The following is a 22,136-nucleotide window of genomic DNA, read 5'->3' as shown; positions in this document are numbered from 1 at the left end:
GGCGTTGGTGGCACACACCTTTAATCCCAGCACTTGGGAGGCAGAGGCAGGCGGATCTCTGTGAGTTCGAGGCCAGCCTGGTCTACAAAGCGAGTTCCAGGACAGGCTCCAAAAGGATAGAGAGAAACTCTGTCTCGAAAAACCAAAAAAAAAAAAAAAAAAAGAATGATGAAAAGGATTTCCAAGATGGCCGTGTGGGGAAGGAGGAGTCTGGGTCCGGGCGGCTGTGGCTCCCGAGAGAGGGATAGCTTGTCAGCCACCGACTGGTACATAGTGCATAAAATCTACAGTAGGGAGAATGCCCAGGACCAGTTTGAGTATGAGCTGGAGCAGGCGCTGGAAGCCCAGTACAAGCACATTGTGATAGAGCCCACCCGGATTGGAGATGAGATAGCACATTGGTTCACCGTGGGCAATTGCCTGCACAAGACGGCCATGTTGGCTCGCACTGCCTGCCTCTTCACCCCATTGGCATTGCCCCTGGATTACACCTGCCCGCTGGTGTGCTGAGCCTGGCCTGCTGTACCCTCTATGGGATCTCCTGGCAGTTTGACCCTTGCTGCCAGCACCAGGAGGAGTACGATGCCTATCGACTGTCCCGCCTGCCTCTGCACACTCTCATCTCCTCCACCCTCCACACCAGTGGTGCTGGTTGGGAAGGTAGACCTGCACAGAAAGAGATTGCACAACACAATAGCACTGGCTGCCCTGGTGTACTGTGTAAAGAAGGTTTACGAGCTCCGTGCTACATGACTGCAGGAAGGCTCAGGGACGTGAAGCAGAACCACAGGTCCCACAGGACTCAGATCCCTACGGCAACACCTTGGGTTTTCTCCGAGAGGCAACAGTACCTGGGAAAGTGTTTGGTTTAATGCTTGTTATTTTTAAACAAAAATAGCAGATCATGGGTATGCTAGGGGTTTATTCAGCTCATTACACTGAGATGTCTCTTTCCATAACCCAGGAGTGGGTCCCAGGTTGTGGAAGTCTGACTGGGCAATGGAATGTGGATGGGGCCAATGCTACTTACTGAGGGATGTGAACTTGCTGTGGGGGTGTCTTAAGTATATTGTTTAACTATACCATTCAGAAGCCAGCCGGAAGCTATTGACCATTAAAATTATGAGAATTTCAAAAAAAAAAGAATGATGAAAAGGATTAGGGTCATTAATTTCCATAGAAACTGTGGCAATGAAGATAAAAATACCCAGAGTAACCCCTTGTTTACTGGGGTGATATACTATTTATGATTTAATAAATATTGCCTGAAGGATCAGAATGCAAAACCAGCCACACTAGTTAGTCATAGAAGCTGGGTAGTGGTGGCACACACCTTTAATCCCAGGATACGATGGACAGAGGTAGGTGGATCTCTCTGTGAGTTCAAGGCCACCCAGATCTACACAAGACTGAATCAGTCTAAAAGAGAATTAGAGCTCATGCCTTTAATCCCAGCCCTGGAGAAGTATATAAAAGACAGGAGCCCAGTGTCTTAGGCTGCATTCTCAGAGTAGCTGCCGACCACAATCCCAGCAATCCCAGGTTTAGAGGAGAGCTCATGGAGGCAGGATCGACCCTTACAGTCTGACATAGAGGTAAGAGGCAGTGGGCTGGCTGCTTTACTTCCCTGAGCTTCAGCTTGAAGCTTGAACCTCTGTATCTGTCTCTGGGCTTTTATTTTTTTTGTGTTACAATTATGTCATAAAGATTACAAAAATTCGCCGGGCGTTGGTGGTACATGCCTTTAATCCCAGGACTCGGGAGGCAGAGGCAGGAGGATCTCTGTGAGTTCGAAACCAGCCTGGTCTATAAGAGTGAGTTCCAGGACAGCCTCCAAAGCCACAGAGAAACCCTGTCTGGAAACCCCCCCCAAAAAAAAGATTACAAAAATTCTCAGTTTTCTTTTTTTTTTTTTTGCACACCTTATTTTCCAATTCAAAATGTCTAAGCCATTTACCCTATCTGTGACTGTTATGCAGAATGCTGACCACTGTGACACTGACTAGTGCCAACTATTCTATGAGGAAATAGACACTCACTGACTGTTCTCCATCTCTAAAAAAGAAAAACTAAACAAAACAAGACAATGGTATTTTATAATGGTTTATATCATTACACCAAAAGACTACAGACAGAAAACTATGTCTCTAGGCCTCAGGGCAAGTGACTCAATGTGGTTGGTTTTACATAATTGGTTCTGATTTTGGAAGACTTACCCATAAACAGGAAATAGTCCAGCCAACCCTACCCAAAGGGAAGTATAGCTTTTTATCCTTACTACATGAGTTCCCACTGGGTGACCATTTAAGATAAATAGGTCCCTGGAATGGGTGGCCTTTCTTGAGATCATAGTCATGGAAAACAGGAAAATAGTTGTTCTTCCAAACAGTGTTCAAATAAAGGGATAAGGGACCTGAAATTTTGTAGCAAGGCAGATAAAAGCACATCAGAGCAATTCTTTCTGGGGTCTTTTGTTTACAAACTATATGATTTTATAACCTACTTTACCAGGAAGAACACATCTTAAAGATTCAAAATAATAAGTTATAGCCCTTCTACAAAGTCAAAACTTCATCCTGGACATTAGGAACACAGGAATAGTCTGTACTTGGGGATACAGAATACAAAAAAGAGAGTTAACAATAATTTTAGAAGAATACTGAGTACCAGATAAATGAAAATATAAATTAAAACTTCTCAAAACCAGCACAAATCTGACAGGGAGAATTTATATAGTTTCCTATAAGAAATTACAAAGACTTGAAACAGTTCCAGGTGCTTGAAAATGTCAGATAATGAATAAAAGAGGGTTAAAATGCATAAAATCATGCACATTTTGCATAGTACTGTGCATTCATTTACAGCTAATACACAAATAGTGGAACACTATTTGTATTTTGATAATAGTATTTTGATAATAACCAAGGTATTTACTGCCCCCCCCCCATTCTCATCCTTAGGAAGAGAAAGAAAACATCCTCTTGGAAGATATTTTTAAGGACGACCTAACCATATGTTCAAGAGACAGTTGAAAGAATAAGGAGTAAAGGGCCACTCTGAGTGGGGTAAAAAGTTATCTGACCCATCAGTGGCCCACCCTTGCCAAGCCTTCCACTCAGATCTGATTCAAATGAAACCTTGCAAGAGAGGAAGGGACCCAGCTGCATCACAATCAACAGCAAAGTAAATCATCATTGTCTGTTGCCTGTGTGTGTTGTCTTGACACACCAGCACCAGAGGAGAAGCTTCAAGCAACATGTCAAGTTTACAGAATTCTTGTGTTGTTCAATGGAGTATGCCTACCGCAGGACCAATGGTTACACTTCATATTCATGACAAGTACAGGTTTTACAGGGGCCACCACAGTAACATGAAAATCTGCAAGCAGACAGCACAGACCAGTTCTTAGAAACCTGAGGATTTTCAAATCTAAACTGCCCCATGATCACTGTGGTGACTGAAGCTTTGCTGCTTCTTGTTGTGTTGCTGTTGTTGGCTTGTTGTTTTTGTTTTTTGTTTTCTCCGTGTAGCTTTGGAACCTGTCCTGCACTCTGTAAACCAGGATGACATGGAACCCACGGAGATCTGCCTGCCTCTGCCTCTGCCTCCCGAGAGCTGGGATTAAAGGTGTGCGCCGCCGCCGCCGCCACCACCACCACCACCACCACCACCACCACCACCACCACCCAGTAATCAAGCTTTGGAATATCATGATTCCCATTAGCAAGTACTGTTCATCTCCTAAAACACTAAAGTATTCTCTTTTCCAACTTGGCTTCTTCGAAATATGGTTGACACAATCAGGTTCCCTCGAACCATTCACTGGCATCTCCATGTAAAAGAGACTAGCGGGGCTGAGTGAGGGTTTTCATCAAGACCCATGAGGAGCCCCTAGTGCTATTTAATGCAGATAATCACAACCAACATCCCTATTGATGGCTGGGATGCAGAGCTGAGTTCTGACCAGGTAGTCTAAAGCCACTTGGTGTAAGGTTCATGGGCATAGCCAGCTAGACTAGAAAGCTGGAATCTGACAAATGAGTTCTAGTTACCGGGAGATGCTGGCTGAGAAACTGAAGAGTGTGAGAAAGGGAATATCATGAGAGAAGTTGGTAAGTTAGGTGACATCACATGGGATTTTCGTCACTCTATTAAGGAGCCTGGATGGGGAGAAGGAACTCAGGAAGGGTCAGACTTATCTTTCAAGGTAACTCTAAGTTTTAGTATGATGGAAGATTTAAAAGAAGGGAAGTAGAGATGTACATGGAAGGTTAAGGTATTTTTACCATATTCTGAGAGAAAGAGACAGCCAGAGCTTAGACCAGTTGCTAGCAGCAGGATGCAGCCTAATGGACCATTTGAAGCAATAGCCTAGAGGAACACTTACCAACTGTGATGGGTACCGGTCCATCTGATGTTTGTATAGCATAGACTGCACTGTACATTCTGTGCAACGATCCTTTTCTTGGGAAAAGTGTGGTAAATAAAATTTAGTCATCATTTATTTAAAAATGAGACATTGTTTAAAATTTCAGGCAAATATTTTAGGACAGTTGTTCTCAGCCTTCCTAACTCTGTGACCCCCCCCTTAATACAGTTCCTCATGTTGTGGTAAGACCCAACCATAAAATTATTTCATTGTTACTTCATAACTGTAATTTTGCTACTGCTATGAAAAAAATGTAAACATCTGATATTCAGGATTTTGCCACTGCTATGAAAAATGTAAACATCTGATATTCAGGATATCTGATATGAAATCCTCAAAGGGGTCAAAACCCACAGTTGAGAACTACTGTTTTAGGAGAACAAATACCATTACACTGTATAATTTCTTAATAATATTCTTCTTGTAATACATCATTCTGTCGTCACGATTTACGTAAGGCATCGCTTCAACAGAAGCAGCCATCGCTGCAACCCTTGCTGCAAAGCTGACAACAGAACTCACTAGCTTTCTAATACTAAATAAGTAGTTCATCTTTCCCTAGTCTGCAAGAGGGGAAGCACAGTAACACTAGGCTCATTAAACTTCTCATGAGCATGAAATGAGGGGGGCAATTTTTCCATTTGTTATACAGCACTTCAAAATGGTTAAGGGTAGACTTACTAAGTGCAAACAATTGTCTTCTGATTTGCTTAAAATTTCACATCGCCAATGCAATAATTTTACAAGAATGAATATTACCTCAGAAAATATTGAACCTACTTAGATAAGAGCAATGTTATATACTGTTACATCAGACACCTCTGTCACTAAACCCTAACCCTAACCCTAAACCCTAACCCCTAACCCTAACCCTAACCCTAACCTAACTCTAACCTAACCCTAACTCTGACCCTGACCCTGACCCTAACCCTAACCCTAACCCTGACTCTAACCCTAACCCTAACCCTAACCCCTAACCCCTAACCCCTAACCCTAACCCTAACACTAACACTAACCATAACCCTAACCCTGACTCTAACCCTAACCCTAACCCTGAGGTAGCAAATTGCAAAGGTTCCACATCAGGCTGTAGAACAGTTCAGCATATTCCATGGATTTACTTGACCCTAAGAGATACAGAGGCAGTGACAGGGACTGGAAGAGAAGCAAGGGAAAGGCTTTTTGGAGAATCTTCAGAGCAGGTCTATATACAGAAACAGATTAAAAAAGCATTCTATCATGTCTTCTCCCTTGTGTCATCTGGTAAAAGAATATATTCACAACAACTACCTGTAAATTTCAGTCTTTTTGTTGAGGATACTAATTCTCTCTCCTTGACCACATAACTTGGTCTGGCTGCTGGAATGTGAATGGGCATAGCTTGTGGTCACAGCTAGGTGACTCTTCAAGAACTGTTACAAGATTTGGCTACATTTTCCCAGGAAATTAATGCTCTCAGCAACAGGAATGGCAGGTCCCAGATGGAAGCTGCTCATTAAAAATACTTGAAGCAGGACAAAGGAACCAGCAATTGCCAATTGATGTGTGTGTGTGTGTGTGTGTGTGTGTGTGTGTGTGTGTGTGTGTGTGCCGCACCTAATGCACTTTCTGATTAGTTTAATAAAGAGCTGAGTGTCCAATAGCTAGGGAAGAGAGGATAGGTGGAACTTCCTGGCAGAGACAGGTGTAGAGGATTTACCAGCTAGATGCTGAGGAAGTCGTATGTAAAGTAACAAGGAAAAGTAACAAGTCACATGGCAGAATGCAGATTAATATAAACAGGTTAATTAGCTACTTGGGAACAAGCCTAAGCTAAAGCCAAGCATTTATACTTAATAAGAAGTCTTCGTGCCATTATTCAGGAGCTGGCGGTCCAAAGAAAGACCCGCCTACAGAGGGTGGCAGTTATCCTAATGTTACTAAGAACTGACTAATACAGAAACTCTGAACTTGAAATTTCTATTGGAGCGCTTTGCAATCTAAGGCTACTTTATAAGACACAGACTGACTGCATCAATAGCTAGGAAAGATAATTTGGTGAAAATTAGAGGACTGTGTCCTTCCTCTTATTACACATCAAAGTGATAGAATGCTTGGCAATGAACAGTAGAAAACAAAAACATACAAAGAATTCAGCAAGCATCAGTAATTTAAAGCATGTAGCCTCATACAACAGAGAACTTAAAGAGCAGCTGGGCTCTAGAAATCATTAAAAGATAGTCTCAGAAATCTCCCTTAGCTAAGCATCCAGACATCATTCTGACAGAAATAAACAACTGTACCATACAGTTAAATAATTCTGTGTACTTCATCTCCAAATGCAGTTTTCCTCTGAATTTCATCTTCACAAGCCAAGGACAAAAGTGACAGGCACTATCGTGCCTGTGTTTGTAACAGGTAGAGAATAACATTATTATAGTGTTATGTCAGAGAAACAAAATAGCTGTGACAACTCGGTCTTCCAAAATGGTATTTTTATTTAACTACATTTTAAGCTTTGGAGTGTCCTGTGCCCTCTTTAGACAAGTAAAAGTGTATGAAGAAAGTTTGCACTAAAGCAGGACTTCTGTCTCAAATCACAGGAAACTTATTCAACATCGTGATTCGTGTTAGTGAAATTTAACACATAAAAGGGATTCAGAACTATAGAGATGACAATAAATATGAGAGCCATACACATCAATTTCCTATATGCCATTTTATAAAATCCTATTGACCTGAGGTACACAAATTCAAATTCAACTACTGTGTTAATCTTTTTATAGTTTAAAGCTAGTACCACAGACACTACAAGGGCATTACCCCTACCTTGTGAGACAAACCATTACAAAGGAAGGAGATAGAAAAAAAAGGAGGAACATCCAGCCCTTTTAATAAGCAAGAAAACAGGTGGCTAAAGATTCAAGGATCTCTCCAGATGGGAAATGGTGATGTTTCACTATGGGATGCTTCTGTACACTGTGACTATGTATTGTTCCCATTGGTTGATAATAAAAGCTGAATTGGCTAATAGCCAGGCAGAATACAAGAAAGCCAAACCAGATACAGAGAGGACAGGGTAGAATTGGGGAGACACTAGCCAGATGCCCAAGAACCAAGATGCCAGCCAGTCAGGAGAGCAGCAAGATGTACTAGACCACAGGTAAAGCCATGATTCACGTGTCAATGCATAGATGAATAGAAACATGTTAGTTTAAAAGCAGGAGCTAGTTAGTAATAAGCCTAAGCAATAGATCAAACAGTTTGTAATTAATGTAAGTTTCTGTGTGGTTATCTGGGATCATGCCGGGAAACGTAAGCACCCGCTTCCATTTACAATGTTTGGGTTTAAATCCAGGTCGGGATGGCTCCAGTCAACACTTGTCCCTATTCAGTTTTGTTTCCACAGTATTGTGTTTAATTTCTAGGTGAAGTTTTTATTACAGAAATGAGTAAATATTCTACGATGATGGCAACACCTGACTTGTAGCTATCATACTAAGTATCCACATGTTTGCAAATGACAGAAGACATAATAAGGTGCCTGGGACTGTTCTGGCTTGTGTGGTCAGCGATTGGGCTGGCTTCAAGCATTCCATTCCGGGTGCTGCCCTTTCTAGGGACACCTCCGTTTGAGTGTCTGTGTGATGTTCAGGCTCTCCTATGCTTCTCCCGCTAACTCAAGAGAGGAGGATCTTCTGGCAGCTTCCACAGAAAAGCTGGAAAAAGCTTCTTGGAGCTCTGGCCAACAGATATGTTCAAGAGTCATGGGTAAATCCAACACTTTAGCCACAGAGATTGGTCGTGCCAAGTGAGCCCTACCCATGGGTGGATTTGGGTTAAGAGACAATCCCACCTAAACTAATGTCGGGGAGTAGGCAAAAGCTGCAGTTCCCAGATAGAAGAAGGTGGATCCTTGGTAGCAAACAGCGGAAGGCCACATAGGGGATGTCTCTATATCACCACAATACATGACACAAAGCTTTCCCACATTCTGAATTCAGCATGTTTGTGTTTAATTAAATTGCCCATATTGCTCATGGTCCAGTTTGTCAGGAGAAAGAGCCTCTCAGACCATTACTCCTAACAACTGAACTCCACACAAAGAGAATAGCAAGTTTTGGATGAGCGTCTGATGAGGAGCGAATTAATGAAAACCAGGCCCTGAGTCCACAACATTAATAATGTATTCCTTACCAGAAGCACAACAAAGACTCTGTGGTATTGGAAACACTGAGGGTGCTGGGGCTGCCATCATGCAGCATTCCCAAAAACCAATGTGTTCTGATTTTATCCCTAGACTGTATTTGAAAAATCACTATTCTATACAATTTTAGGATGGAAAAGCTAAATCCAAAGTACTGGCACATTTTTTTTCATCAGATTGTTGGATAGGTTTTCCAAACATTTAAAAGGAAAAAGTATCAGGTCTGTATATCATCAATACAAATCTAGGAGGTAAAAGTAATTGTTTATTTTAAAGGTTTTTCATAAAATGTAACAATAATAATAATAATTACTATTATTATTATTATAGACATAATTATTATAGGCATGCTCTGGCTAGGTATCATGTATGCCTTGGCGGATATCATTGCTGCCCTATCAGTAAACAGAGTGATATGGGAACCAAAATCGGTCCATTTCACTGCCAGATTACTTGTAGTTTTATGACTCAAAATCAGACGGAGATCTTTTGTCTCTATCCGTAAAATCGGGGAAGGGGCATTAACAGTTCTGGTGACCAAATCCTCATTTGTTTAGTTGGTCACACATTTCAGCTACAAGATGCCTAACGAGTCGAGATAGCCCATGGTTTAAAAGCTCTATGGCCAATATGCTTTGCAATAGTATTGTCTTACTGAGAGAAATGTTATTTATTAACTGTTATATAGATTATAACATGCAGACTTAGAATGAATTGTTAGCATGTGATCCTTAATTAGACAGTTTCATCATTTTTTTCACTTAGCCTAGTTTAAGAGTATTGTTTAACAAGCTGTATCTTCAGTCAACCCATTAAATGTTTCATGTGATGATATAAGAGACATAGTCCTAAACACTTTACTTATGCTCAGTCGATTGATCTTTAGGCAGCCCTATGATATAGTCACATATTATCTTCATTAAATGCAAGATATTTTATTTGTACTTGTATCTTGCTTTCTTGTTTTCAGACTTAAAACCAAAATAATTTAAGAAGTCTCGGACAAACACACTGAATAAACTGAAAGCAAATGACAGACAAGGGGTATAGTAACATAAAATAATCCTGTGTTTACTATCATGGAAAAAATATATGTCATAGAGTTTGCGCTGTTGTTGTGTAGGACAATGAGCTCAGATGTGAACTGCCTGGAAAATGAAGCATAATCAGGCACAAAATTCAGCAGCCATCACAAGGAAACAAGCCAGCCACCCAGCCACAAATTTCTGGTAAGAAAACCATTTTGTGGGTCATAACAAAGAATGTAGCATGTTCTGCAATAATAGACAGAAGCCCATTAGCAGTGTGACTATAGGATATAAGGACAGCATTGCTCAGTGTACTCCATAACAATTTTCTTTTTCCACCTCTAACAAAGCCTTTAAATCTTGCTGAGAATATGACTGCTTATTATTTTCAAAGGTGTGTGGGGGACCTAACTCCCAAATCTGTGGCTACGTGTGACGAAGACACTTGAGAGGGTGATACGTCTTTATTCTTTCCTGGTCACTTAGATGAGAATAAAAGAAGCCTCCTTGGACAATAAAGTAGATTTTGGATTTCTAAAACCACAAAACAGAGGTATTTAGAAGTTTACATGACAAAGAAAGAAAATTCAACTTTGGGTGACCCTTTATTATTTGTGGTTTTCTAAAAAAAAAAAAACAAAAAAAAAAACAAAAAAAAAAAAAAACAAGGGAAACAGACATCACCTTTGGATTAGGGCATGGGAAAGACCTCTCCGGGGAGAGGTTTAAGCTGAGACCTATGAACAGAGGAAAGGAGACCACCGCACTCACTCCCCACAAGGCAAGACAACTTTCTGGATTACTGAAGGAAGAGCACTACGGCTAAAATGTAGTAGGAAAGGAGGAACAGGAATAAGAAAGCTTAAAGGAAAGGCTAAGACCCTACCATGCATCTAACTCACAGAGACTGTGATAGCATGCCAGGCGGTGTAGACACAAGGCCTCATCCCAGAAGCTACCTCCAATTGACAACCACTCAAAGTTCACTGAATGTACATACCACTCTTCAGAGAAGGCCCCATACCCAGCAGCAGATGAACTCAGTGGCATTTTGGGAGGTTCTTTGTCTCATAATGCTTTGTCAGATCTTTTCGGTTTTGTTTTATAGTTGTGTTTTTGTTTGTAGTTTGCCTTGTTTTTAATGGGATTTCTGTGTGTGCCATTGTGGGTGTCTCTGTATCTACATGTGTTTCCTGCGCTTTTCCTTAGAGTCTTCTGTTTATTTTTGTTTTGTTTTGTTTTATCTTATCATTACTTTTTTTGGAAGGAAGGAGAACCTGGAAGGGGTTGTGAAAGGGAGAGGACCATAATCAGAATATATTGTATGAAAAATAAATCTATATTTATTTAAAGGAATTATAATTTACATTGAGGAGAAGGTAGAGAAAATGAACCCTTGAACACTCTGGGCACAGGTGAGCTAGCAGAGTCATCACGGAAAACAGCACTGAGAATTTTCAATAACAACAACAATACAGAACTACCATAGGGTTCAGGATTCAGAAAAATCTACATATCAATATATTCTGAGGATATGAAATCATGTTTCTAGCAGACACTTCATTCGCATGTGGACTATTGCTCTGTTCACAGGAGCCAAGATCTGGGAACAGGATGAATTTCAATCACGTAAATGGACTTAAACATGTGGTATGCCTACACTTGAAAGAGGATTTCTTGTCATTTGTGCCAACATCAATGAAACTGCAGATCATTAAGTAAGCTACTCGAAGAAAAAAAAATGCCATATAATATCATTAACATATATAATCTATAAAGGTAGAGCTCACAGAGAATAAAATAACCATTCCCAAGAGAATGGTGTGATTTAAAAAAAAAATAGCCTGACAAAACGACTCCAGTTTACAGTTCATCAATGCAGGGATTGCAAGGAAGCAGGAACCTGAGACAGACATTGTACTCACCCACGGTCCAGAGCAGGGAGCAATGAATTAATACTTGCATGCTTGTGCTCTGCTATCTCTCCACTCCTATACAGTCCAGATTCTCCGATAGAGCAGATGGTGTCATTCACAATGGGTGAGTCTTCCCGCCTGAATTAATGTATGGAGGACCCCATAGCGTGTGTGTGTGCGCGCGCCCCCCATAATATGTGTATGTGCGTGGCCCACGTGTATGCATGTTCATGTGTGTGCCTACATGTGCATGTGAGTATGCATGTGTATGTGTTGCCCGTATACTCATTGGAGCCTGGTCAAACATCCAGTGACCAGCCCCTTAAAAGATAACGGAATGCCCCCACTTCCTGCGCATGTGCACGCCAGAAGCCATCAACTGGGAAGAGCTACACTTAGCATCTTTATCACAATTTTTAAGGACTCTCTTCAATAGCTTCCTGTCTGTACTATTTCTGGTTTTTTTTTTTTCCTTCGGGGAGGGGGAGGTCACAGAAGCCTTCGATTCTCATTTATGAGTCTGCAGTCATCAATACCACTGCAAAAGAAGCTTCCTTGCCCATAACATCAGGCAGCAGCATGCATCGTGGATTTCCACATGGTCTCTGGTGGCCGCGTGGATAACAGACATCACCAAGGCCTCCGATGGGGGGGAGCAGGGACATCATGGACCACGGACACCAACGTGGCGCCCAGTGACATCACATACCCAAAGCATCAACATGGCCCGTGATGGCAACACAGACCACAGACAAACAGCATAGCCCTCGGCTGCAGCACAGAACATCACTCCCTTGTATGTCGCCGGTGCCCCAACTGGCATATAGCAGGTTTTTGATAAAAGTCCACTGAATGAAAAAAAAAAAGATGGCTCAAAAAATCATTTGGTGAAATAATATGTGTAAGGGTATGATTTGGGAGAAGTGCAAACATCTGGAGTCAGGTCAATATATTAATTATTCTTTAGTTCCTGTAACTAACGTTTCCAAGGCCAACAGATTGCTTCCTTCAACTTTTCTAAGCCTGAGAGTCCTCCTGGAGCATCATTTTGTGCCTCCCAAAAAAGCCCTTTGGCTTCTCAGTTTCTGATCCTTCCAGTGGAAAACCTGCTGTTTCCAAACAATCAGAAGCAGAGAAGCAATTGGTTGCCCTCGCAGGATTGATAACCACAGTCTTGGTGATAAAGACCCCTGTAGTCTCACATCCCACTGACAGGAGAAAAAAATAAACCTCAAGGAAGCCAATTGATTGATTTTTCTGTCCATTAAAAAATTAAATCCTAACTTATCTGAAATTGGGTTTTCTTGTATCAGCCTTGCCTTAGGTAAATGAATAGAATAAAATCTAAAATTGTGTTATTCATTCAAGAAGTCCTCAATACTTGGATAAGACCTAAGGGGAATTTTTAAAAATAAGCATAACTCATTTCTTAGCCTGAAGTAACATAAATTAGATCAGAGACACAAAATAATTAAATCACACATAGCGCAAAGGGGTGTGTGCTCCAACACTGAAGAAGCCAGAGAAAGTACATACAATCCATGAATAGATCCTGCCCAGATGTGAAAATATAAAGCCAGCCACCTACAGAATCCACACTGCCTAAGGCCTGTGTAGTATGCCAGAGAATTGTCTAGAATGGTGTGGTGCGTATTCTCTGGTGTTTGGTATGCCGTGGGCTACTAGAGGTTTCAGTATCAGGGAGATGTTACCCGTTTCCACTCACCTCTCTTCTAGAGGCCAGGTTGACTGCAGATTACTCAGGCCCTGGTTTACCTGGTAACTACTCAGGACTGGGCGTAGCACTAAACACGGGTTGGTGGTGATCAGTGCCGAGTGCCCCATTGAGCTCCTACCTGCCTTCCTTTTGCTGTTTTCTTTCAGAATTTAAGACTGTCTACTCAAAGGATATGCTCAAATATACATGAAGAAATGTCACACCTACTATATATAGATAGTCACCTACACAAGTGTTGCTCTCCATACCTTGCAAAGACTGTCAGTGTGGACAGAACCAGAGTTTGTTGACGATATGGGCGCTAACATCTACAGTTTACCAGGTCGCAATTCATTCAACCTTAGTTTGTTCTCTGCTTCCCCCTAGAAATGCCAAGCATGACTACATAAAAGAATGCTTGAGGTACAACTGAGGCTCAAATTGGAAAATGATGAAGCATCCACTTAGATTAGAAGTAGGTCTTAGAATGTCTCCACCCTTTGTTGCTACAGTGTTTAGACTCTTTAATATTGTTGCTGGAGGGAAGGTACCAGGGAGTAGGAAAATTCACAGCAAGAAATCCCAAATTATTTTGGAGGCACATCCTTCTGAGTTAACTCCATGGGACCAAAGCCAGAGAAAAAAGCTTCCCAGACACCAAACATTTGCACTTTTCTTTAAAACAAGAAATCAATTTCTCCTACAGAGTAACAATAACCTGTGGTAAGGAATCTGGATGCCAGCTAAGCTTGAGGGAAGACAGTTTCACAGGGCTTAGCACTTCTAACATCAAACTCTCCTTTGTCTCTTAGCTGTCTAGGTAGCAACAGCATCCTTTCCTCCCTGAATGGTCCTGCACCAGGGACCAGAAGGATCTTACAAAGGACCCTGATAACTGCCCTGTTTCCAAGGACTTATTAAAAGCTACCCTTGGTACTCCATCTCCCCCTAACTCAACTCCCTTTACCAAGTTTTGTGTTTCCACTTAAGCTACCCCAAATTATCTGAGAGCAAGAATCCACTTCCCAATCGCAATAATGTCTCCATCCCTCAAGCAATACTTACAACTTAACTGTTAAAAGTAAAGGTCTCAGCTCTGCACGGAGACAACACAGATAGCTCTGTAAGTCAATGACGTTCTGATCACTAAATATCATTTCCGAAGTTGCTTTTAATCCTTTAAAAAAATATATATATATAAGCTCAAATATAAGTGAAGATGAATGGCTGGATAGCCTCGTTTCTGTGGCATCTCAACCCAGTGTGGGCACCAAACACTTTAGAAGCAGGCAAATTTTTAAGAACTTCTGAGACTGCTTTTGTTTGGGAGAAAGAGGGATGAACAGGGAAATAAACATGGGAAAATATGCAATAAATAAAGTCATTTTCTTAAATGTGAATTTGTTAGATTAGATCATTGAAAAAACTCATTTGGTAAAAATGCAATATTTTGTTCTGGGAACTCCAGAGAGAATTGCCTTATAAGAATACATAGTTGCATATGAAAATAATAATCTACCAAGAAGGAAAGTTATTAGGTTAATATTCCAACTATCAGAGTCACTAATGTGGATTTCTAAAATAAAGACTATACAGAGACACTAGGTTTATATTCCCGTTCCACCCACTTTCCACTTCCTCTGACTTTTATAGTCACTCATGGGAAACTCCTATTTATGTTAAGTAAATAAGCATACGCACTGGATTTATTCCCTAAACATTTTCACATACTAACCAGAAACACATTCAGATAAACATCTATATATGCTCCACAGATTAGTGGCCCTTAGAATATTATTTAAAAGCTTAAATCAACAAGTCAGCAAATTGTTTTAAATTGCTTATCAAGGTTAGAACATGGTATTAAATGACCTTGAAATAGAGTTAAAATGACTATAGTGTAGAGAAGTTTTCCTTTATTATAATTCAGCTCATAAATGTAAATATTTATGTGCTATATCAGTAAAGTATGTCAGTGTCTTTCTTGTTTCCTTGTCAATGCTTATTTTTATCCTACATCTGAAAATAGTCACACTGTATACAATAGCACTTTGATTAATTCTTTTTTTTATATTTTTTAAAGATTTATTTATTTATTTATTACATATACAGTGTTCTGCCTACATGCCAGAAGAGGGTACCAGTTTGAATTGTAGATGGTTGTGAGCCATCATGTGGTTGCTGGGAATTGAACTCAGGACCCCTGGAAGAGCAGTCAGTGCTCTTAACCTCTGAGCCATCTCTCCAGCCCTGATTAATTCTTAATGTGCCTCAAAATGTATGTGCCTAATCAGGCTTTCCTTATAGCATAAGAACAATACCTATCTTTTCATAATTAAGATAAACTATTTTTTAAATAAGAAAATGTTCATGCAATGCTAGAAAAAGTATCATGCAAATAATGCTATGGTTCAGGGTTGTGTGTGTAAGCGTGTAGATGGGTATGGATGTATGTGCATGTGAGTTTGGAAGCCAGAGATTAATATCAAGCATCTTACTCTTCATTTATTGATAAAGGTTCTCTCAGTCAGCCTAGGGCTCATTGATTCTGCTAGTGTTGCTGGCCAGCAAGCACCAGGAGCCATCCTGTCTCTGTGTCCCCAGTGCTGGGACCACAGTGGCCATGCCCAATTTTTCAGGTAGGTGCTGGGGATCCCAACTCAGGTCCAACTGAGCCATTTCCTCAGTGCCTGCAGTTCAGATATTAAGATTAGGAAAACAAATTGCAGATGTTGTGAAATTCTTAGTCTTACAAAGGCCCAGCTAAAGATATCAGTAGACACCTATTAGATATGTTTTTTTTAATTTTGTATTTATTATATATATAGTATTGTGTCTACATGTATCCCTGCAGGTCAGAAGAGGGCACCAGATCTCATTACGGATGGTTATGAGCCATCATGTGGTTGCTGGGAATTGAACTCAGGACCTCTGAAAGAACAGTCAGTGCTCTTAACCTCTGAGCCATCTGCCCAGCCCCGACACCTATCAGATATGTTACTAAGGCAGTTTTATTAGCTTGAACTTGTAATAGCCCAAATTGCCTTAACAGATTCTAAAATGAAGTGCAGTGACATCATACTTTTTAGCATCCTTAAAGAAAATGGACAGCCCGTCTCAAGGTTTCTGCGCTAAGTCATAGTTGGTATGCACTTTAACCCTTCGAGTACAGTGCACTCTATTGATACTACAGATGATCCAAAGATAAATAAGACACACGTTTGTCAAGTACTTTATAGACACACTAGCAATTGCTTTAGTGTTTGAATGGCATGACAATAAGTTAAGTATGGTGTGACAATAATTCTTTATTCTCATGACATAATTTTAATCAAATACCTCAAAGTACTTCTGGAATATCCTACCCACTTCATATGCCTATATTAGTAGTATAGATATCCACTACTATACCAGAAGCATGAAAAGCACATTCATTCACTTGATCTTATAACAGCTCCATGATGGTACCCTGACTAACACTAGATACCACCTTCCAGAGATGTGGACTCTGTCAGGTTGATAACGTCCAGTCCACACTCTGATGAGGGTCTGGTTTTTACTGCATATGAGGATGAGAAACAGACTAAGGGAAATTAAGAATCTTCACCACAGGAAATCATGTAAAAACTAAATTGTAGTGCCTTGGTTCTGTTCATGGTCTATTGGCACCATGTTTGAAAAAGCATGGATGTGCAGCCCTGTTGAATTGTACAGAGTTTGATATAAGGACCTTTTTCCTCCTGAAGGCCTGGTACTTGAATCAGAGGGATTCTGTCCTGGGTCACTCCTAGAAAATTTTAGAGCAAGATCCCTTGTTCTTTCTCTATAGGGAGGGACAGGAAGAGAAAACACTATCAGAAATTCCAGAAGCCTCCACTTTTTAGAGAAGGCTGCAAGCCAAACTTGATGATGGCAGCCATCGAAGGACTTACCATGCTCTGTATATCTGAGCTCCTTATGATCCATAGCAAACTTTTCTGAGAGCCAGGCTCTACCTGGCAGCTACAGTTCAGCCACCAATCCCCACCTCATGGGGCTGTGAACTTTAGTTTTCTTTCTTTGACTCAAAAACGCTTTAGGAACTTTAAGGGGAGCTTCTGGCCATGTTTTCCACAAAATGTAACTTGGTCATTATCTTCCCAACCTTCCTAAAATGACCAAAAAACTAACAGTGTGTTTGGTTAAAATGGTTAGAATACAAATGAAGATGTTGACATTGTCTGGAAGCAGATGGTTTATGCGGTAACTTGGAAGAGCAGCAACAGCACTAAGTCCCAGCTTTGACCAAGGCCACAGCAAGGGTGCTGTTCTTTGAGGGCCATGAGTCCTTCAAGCCTCACAGTGGGTCTGGGTCTGAGGACAACTGGTATGCATAGTGTAGTATCTAAAACTCATCCTACCCAGTCTAGAGAAATGGTTTCAAATTGAGCCTTAGGGAGACGATGGTTGTTTTCCTTCATGATGCAAAAGTTTTGTGAGATGGCACTATCAGAAACTCCACAGAGTTCAGTAGAAAGAATGAAGACATCCACTGGAAGGCGGAAAAGAATACCCATACACTTCTATATGACAGGCTGATACACATTTTCTCTGGCTACAGGGAACCGTGGATCAGACGGGTGGTAAAGACTATTTCTCCCTCACTGCAAAAACTTCTGATAGCAGTAATACATTAATACCCCTTTCCCTGCCTCTCCATTTTATAGAATCATGATGTGTCAGTGGTAAAAGAAATGATGGCATAGAACGTACCTCAGAGCCCTGAAATTCTTTATTTTACCGTCATTATTTCTGGGTTTTTCCTTAAACATGCATCAATAGCACACAAATCCATGTTGCTTGACTGTTTCTCTTCCTTTCCCTGATGTCTGTTTCCTCTAAATGAAGTGTTCAAAATATGTATTCACCACATACAAATTCATAAATATAGTCTTATTTGCATATTTTCATCTTAAAACAAATGTTATGAAGCTATACCTATAACCCCTGAAATCACATTTTAAAATTCAGCATTGTCTTATTTATGCTGATGTATGTAACCCTAGTTCATCCATTTTCACTGTTTTCTAGTATTTCACTGTATAAGTCTGATCTGGTATGCACCACTCTCCTGTGATAATGATTTCTGATTTTTACCAACAATGCCCTGATAAACATTTGCATACAAGTCTTTTTAAATATCATGAACGTTTTTCAGGATGTGCTTGTTTGCATTTCTAGTTCTCTAAATTATTGACAGCAATGCATCCTTGCAGTCAGTGGTACTTAGAGATTCTGCTTCCCCAAACCAAGCTTAAAAATTTTTCTAAAGACTTAAATTTATTTCGATTTTTATTACATTTTCAGTAAATAGTTTGGCGAGGAGAATACAGTGAGGCCCTATGACATCAACAAGATGTGAGAAGACAAGCACACTACTGAACCAGTATCACCAGCTGACACTGCAGCAAATAAATTGGATTCATGATGGTTTTGCCCTGACACTGATCCTCAATTCTAAATTCTAACTTAACTCCTGCGTTAGGGTTCCCATTGCTGTGATGAAACCCGGTGACCAAAACAAGCAAGTTGGGAAGGAAAGGGTTTATTTGGATTACACTGTTCATCACTGGAGAAAGCCAGGACAGGAATTCAAACAAGGCAGGAACCTAGAGACAGGAGCTGATTCTGCTGTTTATTTGCTTCCTCAGCCTGCTTTCTTGCTTTCTTTCTTTCTTTCTTTTTTTTTTTTTTTTTTTTGTTTTGTTTTGTTTTGTTTTTGAGACAGGGTTCCTCTGTATTGCTTTGGAGCCTGTCCTGGAATGCGATCTGTAGACCAGGATCACAGAGATCCGCCTGCCTCTGCCTCCCGAGTGCTGGGATTAAAGGCATGCGCCACCAACCCCTCCTGGTGCACCACCAATGCCTGGCTCAGCCTGCTTTCTTATAGAGCCCCGGACCAATCGACCAGGGGTTGGGTGGTTCCATGAACGAGGGACTGGACCCTCTCGCATAAATCACTAATTAAGAAAATACCTTACAGGCATATATCCCTATCTTATTGAGGCGTTTTTTGTTTTTGTTTTTTTCTCAACTGAGGCTCTGTCCTCTCCAGTGACTTCTGGCTTGTGTCAAGCTGACACCAAGCTAGCCGGCACAGCTCTGAACCCAGACTTCAGTGTCTTGGTTAAAAGGGCTCTCGTGGTGGGGGGCGGGGCAATCCCAGGGACCTCTATAGTTACCCAGTTGTCAGATCCAGAACCAAGACCAATCTATACGGCCGTATTCATCTCAGCTATCCATGTTTAACTGCCACCAACTCCACGTATGGAGGGTACAGGAGGAGATTGCTGTCACTATGCAAATAAGCCCAGGACATTCCAGTAAGAGAGCAGATAGGTGCGCGTAGGAACTAAGGAGCTAAGTCTCCCATTCCAGATGCAAACGGGACAGTTTCTGCTCGAGGCAACCTACCGTGGGAGAGTCTGGCTCCGATTCTTGCTGTAATGAAACTAAACTTGAAGACTCAACAACGAGCGGCAGTGAGTGTGACAGCGTGGACTGTGCGTAACTTGGCGAGAAGGCTAGAGCCAACGCGCCCTCTCAGTTTTCTGTGGTCGCAACAAGGTAGACATCGCTGTCCCCATTTCTCAGAACACAGAACAGAGTTCTGAAGTGAAGGGAGCTGGCAGCACACTGTAATGACTGGATTTGGATTCAAGTTCAAGTTCTGAACTATCATACTCGGATCTCATTAAAGAGATGGGCAAGTTCACACTACGTTATAAATGGACGTGAACAAACACACCGAAGAAATTAAAGTGTGTATGTTCAAACAGGGCCAGCACTGTCATCTCTGGGCAAGAGGATGTCATGTTATCTTATTTTCCTGGTGCATCATTTTTTCGAAGTTTTACATTTGAAGTTAAATATTATTTTTATGACCAGGGAGCATTATTTGTAAAGACTATATGGGATGTCACCAGCCACTTTTTATTCAGGCCAGACATGGTCACAAATGGGTGTTTAATAAATGCTTTCAGGGCTGAAAATTCAGCCATACTTCAGCCGGAAGGATGAGTGTTCTGTTCTAAGATCTTCTCAGACAACAAAGCACTGAGAGTTTTGTAGTAATTTCCCTCAAATGAAGCACACACACAAAAAAGTACTTGAAATGTAAGGTTCAAAAGCAGGACAATGTAGCAAGCTAGATTTTTATAAATACATAAATAATTTGTTCTACAACAAAAAGCCCTATTAGCTTTAAAGTCATTTGGACGGATTGCTTATGAAAGGAGTAACATAAAGGAGAGTAACTATTAATGGGCAATGAGATCCACATTTTCCCATGATGGTAAGATAAAAACTATTTAACTTATGCCTATGTGAGCAAGAGAATATGAACTGCTATTTCATTTGTCAGATTTTCAAGATATCTTACTGAAAAATTTCTGGGAAATCAGAATCTTTAGTAATAAACAACATAGAAACTAAGGTAATTAAAATTTTTTATATTATCCTAGTCATAATAGTAAAGATTAAAACTCAAAACTCTTAGTTCCTAGCTCTCCAATATATGTGACGGCCTTAGTAGTTTTATAGTCTACTTTTGTACCTTTGGGACCTGTCACTAATCACCCATGGCCCCTCAGTAAGAACTGGCTCTTCAGTCATTAGACAAGCAGGTCTTTTTTGTTTGTTTGTTTGTTTGTTTTTTGTTTTTGTTTTTGTTTTTGTTTTTTTTTGGTTTTTCGAGACAGGGTTTTTTGGAGGCTGTCCTGGAACTCGCTTGGTAGTCCAGGCTGGTCTCGAACTCACAGAGATCCGCCTGCCTCTGCCTCCCGAGTGCTGAGATTAAAGGCGTGCACCACCAACGCCCAGCAGCCAAGCACGTCTTACATGCTCACACTCCCTCGTGTTCGGTTTTCTCGTTCCCCGTCTAACAGACAAACCAGCAGCAGCAGCAACAACAACAAAATTTGTTCCAAGTGTGTCCTTCTTCCTTGAGTGTCATTTCTCTGAAAGCTTGTGGGATTACCAGACAGGATTACTCCATGTCTCCTGTGCCCATCTTACTTACCAGTGCTCCTCATCTGGCCCCCTGTGCCGTCACCACCATCTGACCCTGTCCTGGGAATGCAATAATGCCACTGCAGTAGCACACTGATGAACCCCTGCCACCCAACTGCAAATCAAACCTCCTCAGTCTCTGGACACAACAGATGTATAGAAACACTAGGGGGAAAAAAATCACATAGCCCAAAAGCAAGTTTAAGCGCGAATGAGTTCTCAAACACTTGAACACAGGTCATAATCTGAACTCTAACCCTGAACAATGGAATGGTCCCAAAAGGTGCGGTCCATATTTTGCAGAGAGACAATGAAAGCAATAGCATGGGAAATCGATTACAAGGAAGCAAGTTGGGCGTGTCAGCTAAAAGGAATCTGTAACCCTGGTGCAGCATATGTTAGGTCCTGAGCTCTGGCATGGCGTGGAAGATGGAAAGAAATGAGCCATACGCAGATTGTGATTCTCAAGACCAGCATGGTGGGAGGAGAGAACTTCAGAAGTAGTCCCCTGTCCTCCACACCTCCATGTGTGCCATACGGAATGCACACGCAGGAATGCACATGCACAGGTGCATTCACACACATGCACACACGGTCACTTGCATACACTTGTATGCACACACACACACTTGCATGCACACATACAAACAACAAATAATTTAATTAATCGATGAAAGGCAATGATAAAAAGCATGGAAGGATGCTCAGTATCACTGGCCACTAACAAAATTTGAAGCAGGACCGCAGTGAGACACTTGTAAGGAGCTGTAACAAAAAAAAGACAGATGCAAGTGTTTGCAAGCATATGAGA

The 22,136-nt window shown here is 41.0% G+C and overlaps 1 protein-coding gene and 1 pseudogene across 4 annotated transcripts in view; one reads left to right on the top strand and one right to left on the bottom strand.

Moving 5' to 3' along the window:
* The window catches only part of Cpq (carboxypeptidase Q), a 400,249-nt gene that overhangs the window by 300,309 nt on the left and 77,804 nt on the right, over positions 1–22,136 (bottom strand). The window lies entirely within an intron of this gene.
* LOC106021341 lies at positions 187–753 on the top strand (annotated as a pseudogene).

The sequence above is a fragment of the Mesocricetus auratus genome, unplaced genomic scaffold (genome assembly GCF_017639785.1).
Source record: "Mesocricetus auratus isolate SY011 unplaced genomic scaffold, BCM_Maur_2.0 Super-Scaffold_100023, whole genome shotgun sequence".
Taxonomy (NCBI): domain Eukaryota; kingdom Metazoa; phylum Chordata; class Mammalia; order Rodentia; family Cricetidae; genus Mesocricetus; species Mesocricetus auratus.
The sequence above is the reverse complement of the archived record's forward strand: the minus strand, read 5'-3'. Positions and strand labels throughout refer to the sequence as shown.